The 15,388-nt window shown below is 54.0% G+C and overlaps 1 protein-coding gene across 3 annotated transcripts in view; it reads left to right on the plus strand.

Moving 5' to 3' along the window:
• Positions 1-3,771: 3,771 nt before the first annotated feature.
• rab3da (RAB3D, member RAS oncogene family, a) overlaps positions 3,772-15,388 on the plus strand; it is a 66,546-nt gene continuing 54,929 nt past the window's right edge. Inside the window, exon 1 of one of the 3 annotated variants that reach the window (XM_038784868.1) lies at positions 3,772-3,897. The gene's annotated coding sequence lies outside the window, so the exon portion shown is untranslated. The remainder of the gene's footprint in view (positions 3,898-15,388) is intronic. The other 2 variants (XM_038784869.1, XM_038784871.1) reach the window with 2 other exon arrangements.

Here is a 15,388-nt window from a genome sequence, read left to right on the forward strand (position 1 = left end):
CTAAATTTATAAAAAAAAAGAACTGAATCAGGATATTACCAATATGAGAAAGCTGAGAGAAAAAACGGTGCTGGAGAAAACCCAACGGGTCTGGCAACGTCTGTGGCGAGAGAGAAAACAGCGTTAACATTGTGTGTCCAAGTCTGACTCCTCTTCGGAACCCAAGGGATGGACCCAGTGTCGGAGTGAAGTCATGTCCACTGGTGGCGAGGCTTTTCAGACACGATGGGCTGGATTTGCTATGGCAGGATTTACAGGGCTGCCTGTTCAGAGCGCGACCATCGAGGAAGACTGGGAACAATTCCGAAAGGGGCAAATCTCCACGACGTTACCCCGCGATAACTTAAACCCTGGAGCACATGTTTGTAATTAGAGAAAGATTTTCGGCGAAGGTTTCGGCTGACGTTCAAAGGAACTTTGTAAAAATGTTGGGGCGGCACGGTGGTTAGCACTGCTGCCTCGCAGCGCCAGGGACCCGGGTTCGATTCCGGGCTTCGGGTGACTGTGCGGAGTTTGCACGTTCTCCCCGTGTCCGCGTGGGTTTCCTCAGTGCAAGGATCCATAGGTCAGGTGGGGGGGAGTGGGCCTATAAATCAGACTCGATGGGCTGAATGGCCTCCTTCTGCACTGTGAAATCTATATCGCTCCCTCTAGGCTGATGTCACCAGCTCTGTAAAACAGCCAGAGTGTGAGGTGGGGGGGGGGGGGGGGGTGTGCATGTAGACACTCCCTGGACTGAGTAGAAATGATGCTATGTACAGGGCCTGCTTTCCATTGCAAATAGCTCACGCCACACCTGATCCTCAGGTAACCAGGGCAACCTTTTCCAAGTGCCTGCAGAGTTAGGCACGATTTCAGGGCTCTCCTTAAAAATGCAGGTTAAAAAAAATATAGATTGTTCTACCTCGCCCTCTTCTATATTCCTTACTGCTCCTGTTCATTTTCGCTAATTGGTCGTTGCCACGCTTGCTTGAGTTTGAAAGGGTCGACCTGGCAACACTGCAGGAGGGGGGAGTTTACCGCACCAGATTTCACCTCGGCTACAACAACAACTTGCCTTTGTGCAGCACCTTTACCCCAATGGCCAGGGTACAAGGCTGCCTCACAGCCCAGGGACCCGGGTTCGCTTCCGACCTCGGGTGACTGTGTGGAGTTTGCACCCTCTCTCCCGTGTCTGCGTGGGTTTCCTCCGGGAGCTCCGGTTTCCTCCCACGCAGTTTAGGGGCTGGTTTAGCACAGGGCTAAAGAGCTGGCTTCGAAAGCAGACCAAGGTAGAACATAGAACATAGAACATAGAACATTACAGCGCAGTACAGGCCCTTCGGCCCACGATGTTGCGCCGTCCTGTGAAACCCCTCTAAAGTCCCTCTACACTATTCCCTTATCGTCCATATGCCTATCCAATGACCATTTGAATGCGTTTAGTGTTGGCGAGTCCACTACTGTTGCAGGCAGGGCATTCCACGCCCTTACTACTCTCTGAGTAAAGATCCTACCTCTGATATCTGTCCTATATCTATCTCCCCTCAATTTAAAGCTATGTCCCCTCGTGCTGGACATCACCATCCGAGGAAAAAGGCTCTCAATGTCCACCCTATCTAATCCTCTGATCATCTTGTATGCCTCAATTAAGTCACCACTTAACCTTCTTCTCTCTAACGAAAACAGCCTCAAGTCCTTCAGCCTTTCCTCATATGATCTTCCCTCCATACCAGGCAACATTCTTGTAAATCTCCTCTGTACCCTTTCCAATGCTTCCACATCCTTCCTATAATGTGGCGACCAGAACTGCACACAATACTCCAAATGCGGCCACACCAGAGTTTTGTACAACTACAACATGACCTCATGGCTCCGAAACTCAATTCCTCTACCAATAAAAGCTAACACATCGTACGCCTTCTTAACAACCCTCTCAACCTGGGTGGCAACTTTCAGGGATCTATGGACATGGACACCGAGATCTCTCTGCTCGTCCACACTACCAAGAATCTTACCATTAGCCCAGTACTCTGCCTTTCTGTTATTCCTTCCAAAATGAATCACCTCACACTTTTCTGCATTAAACTCCATTTTCCACCTGTCAGCCCAGCTCTGCAGCTTATCTATGTCCCTCTTTAACTTGTAACATCCTTCTGCACTGTCCACAACTCCACCGACTTTAGTGTCATCTGCAAATTTACTCACCCATCCTTCTACGCCCTCCTCCAGGTCATTTATAAAAATGACAAACAGCAACGGCCCCAAAACAGATCCTTGTGGCACACCACTAGTAACTGGACACCAGTCAGAGCATTTCCCATCAACCACCACTCTTTGTCTTCTATCAGCTAGCCAATTTCTGATCCAAACTGCTAAATCACCCTGAATCCCATGCCTCTGAATTTTCTGCAATAGCCTATCGTGGGGAACCTTATCAAACGCTTTACTGAAATCCATATACACCACATCAACTGCTTTACCCTCATCCACCTGTTTGGTCACCTTCTCGAAGAACTCAATGAGGTTTGTGAGGCACGACCTACCCTTCACAAAACCATGTTGATTATCTCTAATCAATTTATTCCTTTCCAGATGATTATACATCCTATCACTTATAAACCTTTCCAAGACTTTCCCCACAACAGAAGTAAGGCTCACTGGCCTATAGTTACTGGGGTTATCTCTTCTCCCCTTCTTGTACAAGGGGACAACATTTGCTATCCTCCAATCCTCTGGCACTATTCCTGTAGACAAAGATGACTTCAAGATCAAAGTCAAAGGCTCAGCAATCTCCTCCCTAGCTTCCCAGAGAATCCTAGGATAAATCCCATCCGGCCCAGGGGACTTATCTATTTCACACTTTCCAGAATCGCTAACACCTCCTCCTTATGAACCTCAAGACCTTCTAGTCTAGTAGCCTGTATCTCAGTATTCTCCTCGACAACTTTGTCTTTTTCCTGTGTGAATACTTACGAAAAGTACTCATTTAGCACCTCTCCTATCTCCTCGGACTCTACGCACAACTTCCCACTACTGTCCTTGACTGGCCCTACTCTTACCTTAGTCATTCTTTTATTCCTGACATACCTATAGAAAGCTTTAGGGTTATCCTTGATCCTACCTAGGCCAGCAGCACGGTTCAATTCCCGTACCAGCCTCCCCGAACAGGCTCCGGAATGTGGCGACTAGGGGCTTTTCACAGTAACTTCATTTGGAGCCTACTTGTGACAATAAGCGATTTTCATTTTCATTTCATTTCATTTCCAAATATGTGCAGGTTAGGGGGTTGGGGTGGGGGGGGGGGGGAGTGGGCTTGGGTAGGGTGCTCTGTCAGAGGGTCAGCGCAGACTCGATGGGCCGAAAGGCCTTCTTCTGCAGTGTAGGGATTCCATGTGGAGATGCTGGCGTTGGACTGGGGTGAGCACAGTAAGAAGTCTTACAACACCAGGTTAAAGTCCAACAGGTTTGTTTCAAACACTAGCTTTCGGAGCGCAGCTCCTTCACCTGAGGAAGGAGCAGTGCTCCGAAAGCTCGTTGGACATGATTGATGATAACCTTGGGCACTGAGATATTGAGGACCCTTTGTGCAAGAATGGTGAGGGAGAGAGAGAGAGTTTAAGGAGTGAGGTTGTGTTGTGGATGGAATTCGAGTTTTTAATGGGATTGAAGGCAGACAAACATTCCTGTTTATTTCTGATCCATGTTCTGTGATTGAGTTGGATCTGCTCCCCCTTCCTGTTCCTCTATCGATTGATCTGTGAGTGGCTGGTGTGTGTTTTTGGGTGGATGATGTGGGGAGTTGATTGCTGAGGTCTGCTGTTAAGTCAGTCACACCTTCCCTCTGTGTGCAGATCCGGGTGGAAGGAGAACGAGAGAATCAATTACCAGCTCCCAGAGAGAGAGAGAGAGAGAGAGGTAAGAAAACTCCGAGTTTTATAAACGCCGGGGTCCCTAAAGAGGCAACAACCCCCTCTTTATAAAGTTCATCTATATGCAATGGAAACAATTTTAAATGGGGAAATGATTTATTGTGTCCAATCTGAATTGTAATGCAGCATCAGGCAAGGAGTTGGGATAATGGCAAATGTTTAACAGGGATTAAGGGGCATTTATACTAAATGTATCAGATGTTAAGACACACGTTGGAAATACCCAAAGTTTCCATTTTTGCTCAATCTATTTCTTGCTGAATAATATCAATCGGGCTGCTGTAAATGACATTTTGTATTTCTAAAGAGGATCTTCGCTGGGATCCGAACACCATCCATTCCAGTCCCTTAAACGTTTCTGGCATTTTTCACCTCCAGAAGCTCCAGTTCCAGCAGCGATACTTTGGGGGTCCTGCTCCGTGTGTGAATGTAGCAGATCCGCCTTGTCCGTTTCCCCCAAGCTGCAGGGCTGTTTCAGCAACGTGTAAAAGCCAGCAGCTGTTAGCCTGAGCAGCAGGCACACCTTGTCTGTAATGCAGGCTTTCATCTGGACTGTGAATTGACTCTGCCCCCCCCCCCCCCCCGCCCCGGGTCAGGCTGGCTCTCCGGAGCCTTGTCCAGTCTGGGGGGGGGTGGGGGCACACTGGGGGAGGGGTGACACCTGGGGGTGGGCACACTGGGGGGTGGGGGGCACACTGGGGGAGGGGTGACACTGGGGGGTGGGGGGCACACTGGGGGAGGGGTGACACCTGGGGGTGGGCACACTGGGGGGTGGGGGGCACACTGGGGGAGGGGTGACACCTGGGGGTGGGTACACTGGGGGGTGGGGGGCACACTGGGGAGAGGCGACACTGGAGGGGTGGGCACACTTTGGGGGGAGGGCGACACTGGGGGATGGGGGCGCACTGGTCACCATCTAAAAGCGACAATTTTTGAAACCAAAGTTTACAAAATAAAAGCAGCTTGGAGATTGGGAGCAATAAAGCGAGTGTGTGGGAAGAGGCTGCACCCCCCCATGTCTTTATTAACCGGTCAGGACGGGGGGTTAAAGGGGACAGGAGGGGGGGGGGGTTTAAAGGGGACAGGAGTGGGGGGGGGTTAAAGGGGACAGGAGTGTGGGGGGGGGTTAAAGGGGACAGGAGTGTGGGGGGGGGGGTAAAGGGGACAGGAGTGTGGGGGGGGGGGTTAAAGGGGACAGGAGTGTGGGGGGGGTTAAAGGGGACAGGAGTGTGGGGGGGGGGGGGTTAAAGGGGACAGGAGTGTGGGGGGGTTAAAGGGGACAGGAGTGTGGGGGGGTTAAAGGGGACAGGAGTGTGGGGGGGGTTAAAGGGGACAGGAGTGTGGGGGGGGGTTAAAGGGGACAGGAGTGTGGGGGGGTTAAAGGGGACAGGAGTGTGGGGGGGGGTTAAAGGGGACAGGAGTGTGGGGGGGGTGAAAGGGGACAGGAGTGTGGGGAGGTTAAAGGGGACAGGAGTGTGGGGGGGTTAAAGGGGACAGGAGTGTGGGGGGGGGGGGTTAAAGGGGACAGGAGTGTGGGGGGGGGTTAAAGGGGACAGGAGTGTGTGGGGGGGGGGGGTGTTAAAGGGGACAGGAGTGTGGGGGGGGGGGGTTTAAAGGGGACAGGAGTGTGGGGGGGGTTAAAGGGGACAGGAGTGTGGGGAGGTTAAAGGGGACAGGAGTGTGGGGGGGTTAAAGGGGACAGGAGTGTGGGGGGGGGGTTAACGGGGACAGGAGTGTGGGGGGGTTAAAGGGGACAGGAGTGTGGGGGGGTTAAAGGGGACAGGAGTGTGGGGGGGGGTTAAAGGGGACAGGAGTGTGGGGAGGTTGGTTAAAGGGGATAAGACTGGAAGGGGACAGGCAAAGGGTCAGGAGGGAGGGGAAGGAGGGCAAAGAGATAGGACTTTGGGGAAAGAGGCATGGGTGGGGGATGCAATGGGGCACCCCACCCCACTCCTCTGCAATGGAGCAGAGGAGTGGGGTGGGGCAAAGGGACAGGAGGGGGGAGGAGGGAAAGGAACAGGAGGTAGGAGAAAGGGAGGGCGATGGGACAGAAGTGGAGGGAGGAAGGGGGGGGCATGGGGGACCAACGGCATGGGGGCAAAGGGAACGGAGGGGAGGGAGTTAGGGGGAACAAAGGGATTGGGGCAGGGAGGGCAAAGGGACGGGAGGGAGGGGAAAGGGAATGGGATGGAGGGGAAAGGGAATGGGGGGGAGGGGAAAGGGACGGGGGGGAGGGGAAAGGGACGGGAGGGAGGGCAAAGGGACGGGAGGGAGGGCAAAGGGAATGGGATGGCGGGGAAAGGGACGGGAGGGAGGGGAAAGGGACGGGAGGGAGGGGAAAGGGACGGGAGGGAGGGGAAAGGGACGGGAGGGAGGGGAAAGGGACGGGAGGGAGGGCAAAGGGACGGGAGGGAGGGGAAAGGGACGGGAGGGAGGGCAAAGGGACGGGAGGGAGGGCAAAGGGAATAGGATGGAGGGGCGGAAAAGGAACGGGAGGGAGGGATGGGGCCCGAGAGAGAGAAGAATTAGGGAGTGGAGAGATAGAATGGGAGATGAAAGTATAAGATCGAGATGGAACGATGGAGAGGAGTGATTAGCTGCAAGCTGAATTGTGGTGGATGATGCATCAAATTGTGAGTCAGTTAAATGAATAAAGGTTTGTAAATCGATAGGTCAGAGAGTGAAGTGATGGAGGGAGTGAGGGAGGAAAGAAAGAGGAACACACTGCACACACGACAAATAAAACCATAGAATTGTAGAATTAAGGCTGTTCTGATTGTACAGTAATATGACCGCTTCCCGTTCCCCGTTCCCTGGATCTCCCCGTTCCCCGGATCTCCCTGCTTCCCATTTTCCATCTTTTTCTTTTTTTGTTGTCAGCTACACTTGCTGCGGACTGCAGCTTGCTCCAGATGCTGACACAACTATCCTGGGCCCTCTCCATGGTCGTCATATCTTCAGTTGGCGCCCCAGTTCTCTGCCACACTTCCTTCAAAAACTTGGTACATGTTTCCATGTGGTGCAGTGCAGTCCTAACCCATGTCCCTGGCCCTGTGGGGCAGTAGTGCTAACCATGTCCCTGGTGGTGTGGGGCAGTAGTGCTAACCCATGTCCCTGGCCCCGTGGGGCAGTAGTGCTAACCCGGGTCCCTGGCCCTGTAGGGCAGTAGTGCTAACCCGGGTCCCTGGCACTGTGGGGCAGTAGTGCTAACCCGGGTCCCTGGCACTGTGGGGCAGTAGTGCTAACCCATGTCCCTGGCCCTGTGGTGCAGTGCAGTGCTAACCCATGTCCCTGGCCCTGTGGGGCAGTAGTGCTAACCCATGTCCCTGGCCCTGTGGGGCAGTAGTGCTAACCCATGTCCCTGGCGCTGTGGGGCAGTAGTGCTAACCCATGTCCCTGGCCCTGTGGGGCAGTAGTGCTAACCCATGTCCCTGGCCCTGTGGGGCAGTAGTGCTAACCCATGTCCCTGGCATTGTGGGGCAGTAGTGCTAACCCATGTCCCTGGCCCTGTGGGGCAGTAGTGCTAACCCATGTCCCTGGCCCTGTGGGGCAGTAGTGCTAACCCGGGTCCCTGGCATTGTGGGGCAGTAGTGCTAACCCATGTCCCTGGCCCTGTGGGGCAGTAGTGCTAACCCATGTCCCTGGCACTGTGGGGCAGTAGTGCTAACCCGGGTCCCTGGCACTGTGGGGCAGTAGTGCTAACCCGGGTCCCTGGCACTGTGGGGCAGTTGTGCTAACCCGGGTCCCTGGCACTGTGGGGCAGTAGTGCTAACCCGGGTCCCTGGCGCTGTGGGGCAGTAGTGCTAACCCGGGTCCCTGGCACTGTGGGGCAGTAGTGCTAACCCGGGTCCCTGGCCCTGTGGGGCAGTAGTGCTAACCCATGTCCCTGGCATTGTGGGGCAGTAGTGCTAACCCATGTCCCTGGCCCTGTGGGGCAGTAGTGCTAACCCATGTCCCTGGCCCTGTGGGGCAGTAGTGCTAACCCGGGTCCCTGGCATTGTGGGGCAGTAGTGCTAACCCATGTCCCTGGCCCTGTGGGGCAGTAGTGCTAACCCATGTCCCTGGCACTGTGGGGCAGTAGTGCTAACCCGGGTCCCTGGCACTGTGGGGCAGTAGTGCTAACCCATGTCCCTGGCACTGTGGGGCAGTAGTGCTAACCCGGGTCCCTGGCACTGTGGGGCAGTAGTGCTAACCCGGGTCCCTGGCACTGTGGGGCAGTAGTGCTAACCCGGGTCCCTGGCACTGTGGGGCAGTAGTGCTAACCCGGGTCCCTGGCACTGTGGGGCAGTAGTGCTAACCCGGGTCCCTGGCACTGTGGGGCAGTTGTGCTAACCCGGGTCCCTGGCACTGTGGGGCAGTAGTGCTAACCCGGGTCCCTGGCGCTGTGGGGCAGTAGTGCTAACCCGGGTCCCTGGCACTGTGGGGCAGTAGTGCTAACCCGGGTCCCTGGCACTGTGGGGCAGTAGTGCTAACCCGGGTCCCTGGCGCTGTGGGGCAGTAGTGCTAACCCGGGTCCCTGGCACTGTGGGGCAGTAGTGCTAACCCGGGTCCCTGGCACTGTGGGGCAGTAGTGCTAACCCAGGTCCCTGGCCCTGTGGGGCAGTAGTGCTAACCCGGGTCCCTGGCACTGTGGGGCAGTAGTGCTAACCCGGGTCCCTGGCACTGTGGGGCAGTAGTGCTAACCCGGGTCCCTGGCACTGTGGGGCAGTAGTGCTAACCCAGGTCCCTGGCCCTGTGGGGCAGTAGTGCTAACCTGGGTCCCTGGCACTGTGGGGCAGTAGTGCTAACCCGGGTCCCTGGCACTGTGGGGCAGTAGTGCTAACCCGGGTCCCTGGCACTGTGGGGCAGTAGTGCTAACCCGGGTCCCTGGCACTGTGGGGCAGTAGTGCTAACCCGGGTCCCTGGCACTGTGGGGCAGTAGTGCTAACCCGGGTCCCTGGCACTGTGGGGCAGTAGTGCTAACCCGGGTCCCTGGCACTGTGGGGCACTGTGGGGCAGTAGTGCTAACCCGGGTCCCTGGCACTGTGGGGCAGTAGTGCTAACCCGTGTCCCTGGCACTGTGGGGCAGTAGTGCTAACCCGGGTCCCTGGCACTGTGGGGCAGTAGTGCTAACCCGGGTCCCTGGCACTGTGGGGCAGTAGTGCTAACCCGGGTCCCTGGCACTGTGGGGCAGTAGTGCTAACCCGGGTCCCTGGCACTGTGGGGCAGTAGTGCTAACCCGGGTCCCTGGCACTGTGGGGCAGTAGTGCTAACCCGGGACCCTGGCACTGTGGGGCAGTAGTGCTAACCCGGGTCCCTGGCACTGTGGGGCAGTAGTGCTAACCCGGGTCCCTGGCACTGTGGGGCAGTAGTGCTAACCCGGGTCCCTGGCACTGTGGGGCAGTAGTGCTAACCATGTCCCTGGTGGTGTGGGGCAGCAGTGCTAACCCATGTCCCTGGCACTGTGGGGCAGTAGTGGTAACCCGGGTCCCTGGCGCTGTGGGGCAGCAGTGCTAAGCCGCGTCCCTGGCGCTGTGGGGCCGCAGTGCTAACCCATGCCCCTGGCGCTGTGGGGCAGTAGTGCTAACCCATGTCCCTGGCACTGTGGGGCAGTAGTGCTAACCCGGGTCCCTGGCACTGTGGGGCAGTAGTGCTAACCCGGGTCCCTGGCACTGTGGGGCAGTAGTGCTAACCCGGGTCCCTGGCACTGTGGGGCAGTAGTGCTAACCTGGGTCCCTGGCACTGTGGGGCAGTAGTGCTAACCCGGGTCCCTGGCACTGTGGGGCAGTAGTGCTAACCCGGGTCCCTGGCACTGTGGGGCAGTAGTGCTAACCCGGGTCCCTGGCACTGTGGGGCAGTAGTGCTAACCCGGGTCCCTGGCACTGTGGGGCAGTAGTGCTAACCCGGGACCCTGGCACTGTGGGGCAGTAGTGCTAACCCGGGTCCCTGGCACTGTGGGGCAGTAGTGCTAACCCGGGTCCCTGGCACTGTGGGGCAGTAGTGCTAACCCGGGTCCCTGGCACTGTGGGGCAGTAGTGCTAACCATGTCCCTGGTGGTGTGGGGCAGCAGTGCTAACCCATGTCCCTGGCACTGTGGGGCAGTAGTGGTAACCCGGGTCCCTGGCGCTGTGGGGCAGCAGTGCTAAGCCGCGTCCCTGGCGCTGTGGGGCCGCAGTGCTAACCCATGCCCCTGGCGCTGTGGGGCAGTAGTGCTAACCCATGTCCCTGGCACTGTGGGGCAGTAGTGCTAACCCGGGTCCCTGGCACTGTGGGGCAGTAGTGCTAACCCGGGTCCCTGGCACTGTGGGGCAGTAGTGCTAACCCGGGTCCCTGGCACTGTGGGGCAGTAGTGCTAACCTGGGTCCCTGGCACTGTGGGGCAGTAGTGCTAACCCGGGTCCCTGGCACTGTGGGGCAGTAGTGCTAGCCACCATGCCGCCCGTGGTGTCGCTGTTTCTGCTGCTTTCTCCCTGCATCTCACTCCCACCAAACCTTTAGGCCTGGTTCGTCACACGGGGTTAGTCTGACCGGGAAGCTGGGCTGTCAGTCCGCAAACCTGGGGTCTGGGAAAGCTCACGGAGAGTCGGAGTTAGGCAGAATATGGTGAGTGAGTCAGGAAAACCGGACATTCCTTTAGCACCTTTCACAACTTTTGGACATCAGCAAATGTTTTTTCGAAGCGCGGTCGCTGTTGGAAATGTACAGGAACATGGCAGCCAATTTGTGCACAGCAGGATCCCGCAGATATCATAATGACCCGATTGTTCTATTTTGGCGACGTTATATTGGCCAAAGTGCCTTGGAGATCTGGTGTTCTTCACAATTGCAGGATTTGGTCTGAAGTCCCATTCCAAACTCAGACGAGGCTCAGTTAGTTGGTGGTGCCTTTGCCTCTGAATCACCAGCTTCAAGGTCCACCCCGTGCTTTGAGCACAGAAATCTAGGCTCATGCTGCAGTGCCGCACTGAGGGAGTGCTGCACTATTGGAGGCCACACCTTTCCGATGTGGTATTAAACTGAGTCCCCATCTATCTACTCGGGTGTTTGTGAAAGACCGCATGCCGCTATTTTTGAAGAAGAGAAAGGGAGTTATCACCGGTGTCCTGGCGAATATTTATTCCTCAATCAGTGTCACAAAAGAAAATGGATTACCTGCTCATTAGCATGTTGCTGCCTCGCGGCGTTCACTGTGGGCAAATTCGCCACCATGTACATCACAGCGTCAAGACTATTTCATTGGTGGTAAAGCACTTGGCGTTCATGAAAGTCGCTATATAAATGCAGGCGCAACAATTCTTCAGTCCTGCTCTGGGAGTGTCAGCTTGGAATTTGGGTACCAGTCTGTGAGGTGTGAGTGCTAACCTCATCCCCCAAGAAGTAGCACAGTGGTTAGCACGGTTGCTTCACAGCTCCAGGGTCCCAAGTTCGATTAGCAGCTTGGGACTCTATTGTGCGGAGCCTGCATGTTCTCCCCGTGTCTGCGCGGGTTTCCTCCAGACGCTCCGGTTTCCTCACATAAGTCCCGAAAGACGTGCCTGTGCGGTGAATTGGACATTCTGAACTCTCCCTCCGTGTACCCGAACAGGCGGCGGAGTGTGGCGACTAGGGGCTTTTCACAGTAACTTCATTGCCGTGTTAATGTGAGCCTACTTGTGACAAAAGATTATTATTATTAGAACGTGGAGATGTCAGCAGTGAACTCGTGTTTGAAAAGCATGTGGACGGATTGCAGGTGGCGAAAGCTTTTCACATGTCGTCTTTCAAGTTTTCTTCCTTTTTATCTGCTTCCTGACGACGGATAATTGTAGTGTTGCTCCCGAGAGAAATTGGCTGTGATTGGAGCTCCCGCACCCCCTCGGTGTCCAACTTTTTGAAGTGGTGTGTCAACTGCATGTACTTTTGTATGTACATTAAACCATGAGTAAATTGATTGTCCTAAGAAGTGGTTTGAGATGTTGCGTTCCCAAAAGTCTTGCCAAGAAATTTGACCTAAATTTTGCCGATAAATTCGACCTATTTGTGTTTTCAAAGCAGCAACTTAGTTTTGTTGAACACAAAGTAAAACTGGATAGGTGTTGGAGGGCAGGCAGCTGGATCCACTCCCTAGCCTGGGGGCTGTGACTCTGATTGGAGCTCGCTGACTGTAGCCCTGACTGAAATAGGCCAACTCATCCCAAAGTAATGAGTGAAACAGAGGCCTTTCTGGGCCTGCGTGAATCCACACCGAATGGCGCGTTTCCCAAGTGAGCCACTGAGGGGGGCGCGGCACAAAATCGTGCGAGGTCCCACCACCCGATTGGAATGGGAATCCAAAGCCTCTGGCTGGCTTCAGGTGCCATGTCAACCCAGTCGAGATGACATCTGTGCTCAGTGACGTTGACAGTGTCCTCGAGCATATCACGTTGGAGGGGCCTAGGCGGCTCATGGGTGCTTGGCAAATCAGGCTATGGGGGGCCGGGGGGGGGGGGGGGGGGGTGAGTACTTCCCAAATCAGGTTGAGGATTACGTGAAGCACTAACTACAGAAGCAAAATACTGCAGATTCTGAAAATTTGGAAATTCGCTTCCATCCGTCACTTCTTCCTGACTTGCAAATATATTGCTGCTCCTTCACTGTGTCAAGTCCCTCCCGAACAGCACTGTGGGTGTATTTACAACACAGGGTCTGCAGCGATTCACCAACACCTTCTCAAGGGCAATTAGGGATGGGCAACAACATCACATGAAAATTAATTTATTTCTTTTTAAAGTGGAGAGCTCAGTAGTAGGAGTCATAGTCTTGGGACAAAGGGTCAGCCATTCACAACTGAGATTATTATTATTAATCTTTATTGTCACAAGTCGGCTTACATTAACACTGCATTGAAGTCACTGTGAAAAGCCCCTAGTCGCCACATTCCGGCGCCTGTTCAGGTACACGGAGGGAGAATTCAGAATGTCCAATTCACCTAACAGCACGTCTTTCGGGACTTGTGGGAGGAAACCGGAGCGCCCGGAGGAAACCCACGCAGACACGGGGAGAACGTGCAGACTCCGCACAGACAGTGACCCAAGCCGGGAATCGAACCTGGGACCCTGGCGATGTGAAGCCACAGTGCTAACCACTGTGCCACCTTCTGCTGTGGTCATGACAAAAGAGCTGAATGTTACAATGCCCCGTAATGTCTTGGTTGTCTTGACTCTAGCTGTTGAACAAGGGGTTTTTGGTACAATGAATGTATCAGTTGGATCAGTCAAAGTCAGCAGCACCCTATCTTGAATTATGAAGTCCGTCTCAGTTTTGGTATCGGCAGGTCTTGGCTTCAATTGTATAGACTGTATTCCCCCCCACCTCCTATAAAGAGTATCTGACTATCTCGGTCTGCGTATACACCTATGGCCTCAAAGAGCTCTTTTATCCAACTGTTTCTTTATAGGGCTTGGAAATATAAACACTGTTCAAGTTAAGGAGACACTGCCATGACACGGGAGGTTTTGGGAAGATTTTGCTCTTCGGATGTAGAGAACTGTCTGCTCTGATGTTTCTGATATATAACGGTGGCTGCACAGGTGTTAGCACTGCTGCCTCACAGCGCCAGGGACCCGGGTTCAATTCCGACCCTGGGTGTGACTGTGAGGAGTTTGCACGTTCTCCCCGTGTCTGTGTGGGTTTCCTCCGGGTGCTCCGGTTTCCTCCCACAGTCCAAAGATGTGAGGTGATGTGGATTGGCCATGTGAAGTGATGTAGTTGGCCACGTTAGAGTTATGTGGGGTCGTGGGGAGGGGGTGTGGTCCTAGGTAAGATGCCCTTTCGGAGTGTCGGTGCTGACTCGATGGGCTGAATGGCCTCGTTTTGCACTGTTGAGATTCTGTGGTTCTCTAACACTAATTGAACCCACAACCCAGTAAAGGTACATGGGGCAATGGCAACTTGGTTGTTGTATTAAAAGTTCTGCACCATGATTGTGCCACAATATCACAGCTAATGGCCCTGTTGTTCCCATTTTAAACTGCGCTGTTACTCTCTCTCTCTCTCTCTCTCTCTCTCCTATTTGGCCACAGATTGGGTCACCTCTCCCAGTATCTTTGGCTCAGTATCAAAATTTTGCTAACGCATTCCCTGAGGACTTCTAATATGTAAACTATGCTCTATAAATGGAAGTTTATCACTAAAATATCTCCCCAAGAGCATTTGTTACGCAAGAGATTCCCTTCTAAGCTCTGTCCCGTTGGAAATAAGGTTGTTAAAACAGGAAGACTGGTTGTCCAGGATCTGTCGCAGAGCTCAACGCTGACTCCGACTCCTTCGAAACCTTCTGTTTGTTGACTTTGGTGGCGAAAGATTCTTCACGCAGGCAAACCACTCAAGAGCTGAATAAATTCACTTTAAAAAAGAAAATCTCCAATTCCACCACCGTAAGTCTCCAAGGGCGCTTCACAATCAACGGCGCACTTTTTTGAAGTGTGGTCACTGTTGTAATGGGACAAAGGTGGCAGCCATTTTGTGCACAGCAAGATCCCACACACAGCCATGAGCAGGTGATCTTTTTTTTTTAATGGTGTTGCTCGAGGGATAAATATTGGCCAGGGCGCGTGAAATAACTCCCCCTGCTCTCCCAATTGGTGCCACCAGATCTTTATTTTCGAGAGCAGGTAGGACCTCGGTTTAAGATGACGCCTCCGACGGTGCGGCACTTTCCCTCCGTGCTGTGTTGGAGCGTCAGTCGAGAGTTCTGCCATCGGGGTCCTCGTGTGGGACTTGAACCCAGCAGCTTGTGACTGCGAGGCGCCAGCGGACTCAGTTGCCCCAGGTGTTTTGCGACCTGAGTCAGAAGCAATGATGCCATTCTGTAATTTGAATGCAGCTTTTAAAGAGGAGCACTATTTAAAAACTATTTGATTACTGTTGCCAAATGCAACAAACTTTGTAGCCTTCAGTAACCAGGCGTCAGCCAGATTCCTGCATTCACAATTCTTCCCTGCTTTAAGATAGTGACTGCACCTGAAAAGAAAAGTCCTCCATTGGCTGTAAAGCACGTTAGGGCAGCCTCTCTCTAACTCCAAGCTCATGAAAGACTCGCTATCAGGTGCAAGTCTTTCTATTGGATGCCAGGGGTTGGCACAGTTTAGAAAAATGCCCCCTTGGCCTTTGTGTGAAGTTGTAATACGTCCTTACAAAGTTCTTACGCTTCAGTGGCAATAGATACCGTGATATCATGCTGTCATACTAGACCACCCACCAGGGCCACACGGTAGCATGGTGGTTAGCATCAATGCTTCACAGCTCCAGGGTCCCAGGTTCGATTCCCGGCTGGGTCACTATCTGTGTGGAGTCTGCACGTCCACCCTGTGTGTGCGTGGGTTTCCTCCGGGTGCTCCGGTTTCCTCCCACAGTCCAAAGATGTGCGGGTTAGGTGGATTGGCCATGCTAAATTGCCCGTAGTGTAAGGTTAATGGGGGGGATTGTTGGGTTACGGGTATACGGGTTACGTGTGTTCAAGTAGGGTGATCATTGCTCGGC

Source organism: Scyliorhinus canicula, chromosome 25 (assembly GCF_902713615.1).
Source record: "Scyliorhinus canicula chromosome 25, sScyCan1.1, whole genome shotgun sequence".
Classification (NCBI taxonomy): domain Eukaryota; kingdom Metazoa; phylum Chordata; class Chondrichthyes; order Carcharhiniformes; family Scyliorhinidae; genus Scyliorhinus; species Scyliorhinus canicula.